Consider the following 6,726-nt stretch of genomic DNA (forward strand, 5'->3'; position numbering starts at 1 on the left):
CCCTCAATCTTTATACATTTCATCAATTTGGTCTTGATATCTAATAAGGGCTAAATTTATTGATTTTTTAAAAAAAATCAAAATCAAATAGATAAAATTTATAAATGTTAAGGGTTAAATTTCTTATTATACCAATTTAAAATTCTCCCATATACATTTAATTTATATTTTATACATGCATATTAATTATGTGGTTGTATTTAGGGATTAAAATTAACAACCGATCTATAGGTTTTGCCAGGCTCCTAACCAGCACGAATAACAGCCGTTGCCACAATGGTCTTGCGAGAGTCGAGTGATGTTAGCCTGAGTGAGAAGGGTGGCAGCAAAGTCGAGCCGGCGCTGTCGAGTTTCCATACCGCACCCCACGACTGTTGCATCGGTTGCCAACCGTCAGTGTCGAGAGCTTGTTTAAGGTCAACGGAAGCAAGGTCACCATCTCCATTTGTGTATTCAATTAGGGTTGCAAAATAGTTGGGGTTAGAACCAGGGTCAACGTGAAATGCAATGGTGGTTCCAGGGTATTTACAATCAACCCTACAAGTGCAAAACAACCCCATTATATATAGTATTAACCAAAAGAAACTAATTCCCAATAGTGCCATATGAAAATTAATACGTATAACTGCCGATTCAGTTATTTACCATTAGAGATTGTGGGTTTTTCTCAAAATGGAAAAATTATAGTTTTTACCCCCTAAAATGTATAAGATTATATGCTAGTACATAGAAAAATTACACTTTGACCTCTCAAAAAATCATAATATTTTGATTAAATCCTTCATAAAATTATAAAGATATTAACTAATGCAGTGGTGAAATTACATTTTAGCTCTTATAAAAATATATAATTTAATTCTGATCCCTCCAAAAAAATTCTGGCTTTGCCCATGAATTTTTCTTTCAGGTTGAGAAGAGCAGGGACAAAGCCAGAAATATTTTAGGAGGGGTTGAGATGAAATCATATATTTTTATAATAGTTAAAATGTAATCTCACCATCGTATTAACATATATCATGATAGTTTTCAAAAAGATTAAATCAAAATTCTAGCATATTTGGCGACCAAATTATAATTTTATTATCTATTAACTTAAATTTTTATAAACTTTTGAGAGATTTAAATTAGAAATTTTTCATTTTAGGGACCAGACGCAAAGGTTATGGATAAAAGTAGGCTTTGTATTATATATCCCACAAAGGGAAAATGATTGTATGAAACTGTGGTTTCATGTCATCCCAATCCATTTTTAATAAGAGAATGACAAATCAAATTTTTCTCTTGATTTTTCTCTACTTAGAAAAGGATAAGGATGACGTAGAATACAATCCATTCTCCCGATAAAGACTTTCCTTATTAATTTTTTTTTTTTCATTAGTAGGATTGAAATGTAAGGTTCTTACTTCTTATATTGAACCTGCAAGATACCAGCGTTACGGAGTAGGTCAGCCAGGCCGGATTTTGCCATGGCACCAATAGAAGTACTGCTTAAATCGAAATGAACCGACTCCGAAACACAGCCGGGGCATTCATCTGTGATTACGACCGTCACTGGATTCCCTGAGCAGGCCGAATTCGTCGAGCATTTTACCTTTAAACATTTCAAAACCATATAAGCAACACTTAAATTAATCCCAGAATTACTAGTACACATACATACGTACATACATACATACGCACGCAATATGTATGGTACCTCATAACAGGCTTCACATCCTATGCCAGATTTGAATATAGAAGGTCCTCCGGCAGATACCATTGACGAAAATGGGGGTCGCGCTCAACACTGTCACCATATCCACAAGCTCCACCTACATGAACATAAAAGGTATACAATATCAATATATATATATATAACAGTGTGTAAAACAGTAAATAAACTCCATTACCATCTGTTCCAGCTTGCTCCGGCAGAGGACCAACCGGAGTGATCATCAGATACAGCCAATGAAGCATTAATGTTAAGGAGCTTAGGGTAGAAGCAATAACAGGAGGTGAATAAGATAGAAAATGTGGCTACAATGGGTAAAAATAGAACACGTTTTGTCTTGATGCCATGAAAAGGTAAGAAAGTAGTAGAGTTAGCTCAGTTTTGGTGATGGGGTTTGGTAAATATGGGTTTTTAATGTAACCATTTAAAAGATGACACGTGTATATAATGGGAAGACTTAGGTATTATTTTCTTCAGAAACAAGTCAACGCAAGATATGAATATACAGTTGAGATACGAAATAACATGGAAGGCATAATTATCTTGCAAAACAATATAAAATATAGATAGTTTAAGTACTTACTCTTCCATTTAAAAATGGTAACTTTAAATTTCTGCCCAAGTAGTATAATAATATGAGAAAAAAAAACTTATTTGTATTACAATTTTTAACTTAAATTAGTAAAAACCTCGTGTTAAAAATAAGAGAACTTTTTTTCTTACTATAAATTGAATTAATTTATTGATAACTTATATACTAAAACATACGCAAAAAGTAATATTCCTACCAAACCTACCTTACTCAATTCATTAACTCTTACAAAAATAAATAAAATGGTAATAGTAACGAATTACTTTCTGAAAAAAAGTAATAAATTTACTTAATACATATAATATCATGTTATATGCTACAAGTATCGGTAAAAAGAATATTTGTTATTTGTAAATAGAATAATATATTAATTCATTTTCAATTAATTTATTGTTGAGTTACCTCTTAATATTAACTCCATCTTTATAATCATTAAATCAAATTAAAATATTGTCCAATACATGACACTGTCGTGCTTCTCATTAGCTAATGCATAAATTAAACTACCAGGGGAGTCCTACACAACCAAGATAAAAGTAACACTTAAAAGTCTCCAATAGTAGATCATGTAGGAAAAATAATTACATGTTATTATTTACTATCATAAAATGTTAGTTCAAATTAAATGTTAAGGCTTATTGGCCTTCAATTGTTAAATAAAGTATGGATCAAATATATGCAGATACTCTAGTAACTAATTTCTAATTGATAATGGGTTGATTATAAATTATAGCTAATGTGTAAAAGTTATAAATTAAAGTTATGGTCCCCAAATTACCATCTTCAACAAAGATAGAGTCACCTTCTTTAAATTACTTGTGTGTTAATTTGGAGGATCAAAACTACAAGATTCCAAAATCTCAAGATTTCAATGGATTCGGGTATGCTTGATGGATTGACATTACAGTTCCTAGTTTATTAAATTTTGTATCAAAGTTTTATAGTTTTAACAAGTGGCATATGAGTCTCGTCATGTAGAATTATTGAGAATGATTTTTTATTATGTTTAGAATAATTTTATAGATTTGATATTTGAACTTGGTATTTTAATTAAAGTAAGTTTAATTTTTTAGATTTGTTTTTAAGTTTTTGGGTTTCGATTTTTATGAATTTGAAAACCAATGTGTGCAAAGTATTATGGCTTATTTACGGTTATTATACATATTTGAGTTTTTTTTTTATATATGTATGAATATATATTCATATGAATGATTTTGAGGGTATAATGCATGCGTCGGATATTATTGAATTTATAAAAATTTATGGTTTTAAGTTTTATGTGTATTGGTGTTAAGGTTTTCTATAATTTTTTATGGATTCAATTATATATATTTGTCAAATCGGTTTGATGGACATTCATTAAAATTACCAAAATTCTTTTTGATATGGATATATATATATATATATAATTTTTGGGTACTTCGATGTAAACTCATAAAAATTTAGTTTTAAGTTTGGTCGTACAAGATTTAGTTTTGAATATTATTTTAAATATTTTTATGGCTACTTGCTTAAGTATTAAAAAGATTAGTTAAACAATAAGGTTTTCAATTTCTAATGGGACCATTGAGACAATCTTATTTTAGATTATTTTAAAAACTATAGTCCATTATTCAAAAATTTCAGGTTTGATCTTTTATTATTATGGAAATTTTGAATTTGAATATTGGAATGTTTATATATTTTAAAATAATTTAATCGAAGCAATAAGTCACTAAAGTGACTTTTGTTGTATAAATTATTTTGTTTTAAAATACAAAAGGTTGTGTGCACATAACTTAAGTTATGTTAATATTGATTGGCCTAAGGGAAGATTATTTGGTTTTACATGTGAGTAATAAATTGACCCAAAGGAACATTTTTGTTTGATATATTCATTATTGTCGGTGTTTGATTACTACACCGATATAACTTACAAGTTAATATTTTACCCAAAGATTAAATATTAAGATGGGGTTTACCTTTATTCAATTTATTTTGGCTTAAATTTGAAGTATTATGTGAGCTTGTTTTGTTTGATTTAGCTACTATTATACCTATCAACATCATTGCATGCATCGAAACATTCAGGGGCATTATGTTTGATAAGATTATCATGGAAAAAAAATTCATAACCGACATTGAAAAAAGGTTTGTCAAGAACAAAAAGGTTGAAATTGGTACGCTTTACAACAAATCTAACTTCAATGGGGTATATAAAGAAAAATAAGAAAGTTGTGAATGCAACACCTCAAAAGAAACAATAAAAGAAATTAATCAAGGATGGTTGTTTCTCTTATGGTGCGACAGGTGTATCTCTTATTTTTTGTTTACTTTAAAGTTAATTTGACTTCGGTACTTGGACACACTTGTGGATAGATTTCGGTGCAATAGCTCACATTAGTGTATTTATATAGGATTGTCAAAATTGTCAAAAGCCAAATGATGGTGAAATATACATCTACATAGGCAATGATCATCCCGTAGAAATTCAAGCAATATAAACTTTAGATTATTATTTAGAATTGAAATTTATTTGGATTTTATTGAGACTTTTATCCTATGCCTTTTAGATAAAATTTGATTTTCAGCATTAGACAAATTTGTTTATTTTTGTTCTTTTTTAAAATTAAAAAAAAATAGTTTTCAAAATTCAAATTTGGTTGGCTTCAATTCTTTATCATGTTATGATAATCTATTTTACTTAATACTATTTCTTCATTCAATGAATCTTTGCATAATACCATAATAGGTGAGAGACACAAATTAATCACTAAGAATTCAGTTTTATTGTGACACAAAATATTAGATTATATCTTCAAAAGGAGACTCAAGAGATTTGTGTCTGACGGTATTTTTTATCCTTTTTTTTGGATAGTTTGAAATATTTAAGGTTTAAAAAATTTATGATCCCACTACTAAGGTTATTTTTAAGATGAATAATGCATGTTCTTTGAGGATGTTGAATTTAGGGGAAAAGAGAGAATTAAAGACATTGTCTTCGAAGAAGAATATGTTGATATCCTTCCACACATTCTTTTAATTGCTATTGATAAAGATCAGGAATAGTTTATTATACCTGATATTATTCAAATAACAACTTTGGATCAAGACAATATCATAAAACCTTATAGTCAAGTAACAAACTCTACAACCTCAAGAACCAATGCCATTAAGGAGGTTCACTAGAGAAAGAGTTATAATGGCTTTAGTGGCATATTTTGACATTAAGCTACATTAGATGGATGTTGTAACTGCGTTTCTCAATGATAATATTGATGAGACAATTTATATGGTGCAATAAAAAACTTTGTGTTCGGTGATGCAAAGTCAATGATTTGCAAATTAAAGAATCTATGTATAAGCTTAAGTAACCCGCTCATTAGTGGTATTAAAATATTTACCAAGAAATTATCTCATTTGATTTTGAGATGGTTTTAAATAATAATTGTATATATCACAAGTTCAATGGGAGTAAACATAGCCTCAATCAATACCCAAAGAATGATTTTGATATTACAGAAATGCATAAGATTCCCTATATTTCAATAGTGGGAAGTATAATGTATGTTTAGGTTTGTATACGTTCATACATTGTTGGGATGTTATGAAAATAGTTAAGCAATTCGGGAATGAATCATTGGAAAGAAATCAAATGATTCATACATTATCTTCAGAAAATAAAACATTACATGCTTACATATCAAAAGTTTGATAAATTAGATATTGTCATGTATACAAACTCCGATTTTGATGGAATATGGATACAAAATTTTGTCACTAGGCTGCAGATTATGACAATGGTAGTCTTTTAGTCCAATAACAATAGGAGCACATCAAAATCAAAACATATAGACTTTAAATTCCTGGTTATTAAAGAAAGAGTTCAGAGTGGTAAGTTGTCAATAAAACATATTGGGGCAAACTCCATAATTGCAAATCCACTTACTAAGGGACTACCACCCAAGTTTTTATGAGCACACTATTCATATGGGTGTAATGTCATTTCAGAATATTCAGTTTTAATGAGAGTTTGTAATTTAAAATTCTTTTTTTTTTTGTTTTAGAGATATTTCTTAGTTATTTTAGTTTACAGGTATTAAGGATATTTTTTTTGCAGAAATAAAGTTTATTTAATTTATTCACACTTTGATTTTAGTAAAGTTTGATCTCATTAAGGCTAAGGAGGACCAGTTGGAAATATACATTTTTAGATCACATTATATGTAATTTCCATACTACACATCCATACTTGATCTATGTCATTTGGTTGTGTTAAGTTATGTGATCAAGGATGGATTTAGTTACGATACATGTAACAAAAGTTGTCTTGGATCTCTGTTGACATAATTAATGGATAAGATTGTCCAGAAGACCTTTTGGATATGATAGTAAAGTTTTGAGATCATAAGGTTATATAATGACATGTAATTATAGAGTAATT

At 29.1% G+C, this 6,726-nt stretch overlaps 1 pseudogene; it reads right to left on the bottom strand.

Annotated features, from left to right (window-relative positions):
- Window positions 1–200: 200 nt before the first annotated feature.
- Window positions 201–2,724, bottom strand: LOC107942095 (putative expansin-B2; annotated as a pseudogene).
- Window positions 2,725–6,726: the final 4,002 nt, after the last annotated feature.

Source organism: Gossypium hirsutum, chromosome D12, assembly GCF_007990345.1.
Source record: "Gossypium hirsutum isolate 1008001.06 chromosome D12, Gossypium_hirsutum_v2.1, whole genome shotgun sequence".
In the NCBI taxonomy this organism is placed as follows: Eukaryota; Viridiplantae; Streptophyta; class Magnoliopsida; order Malvales; family Malvaceae; genus Gossypium; species Gossypium hirsutum.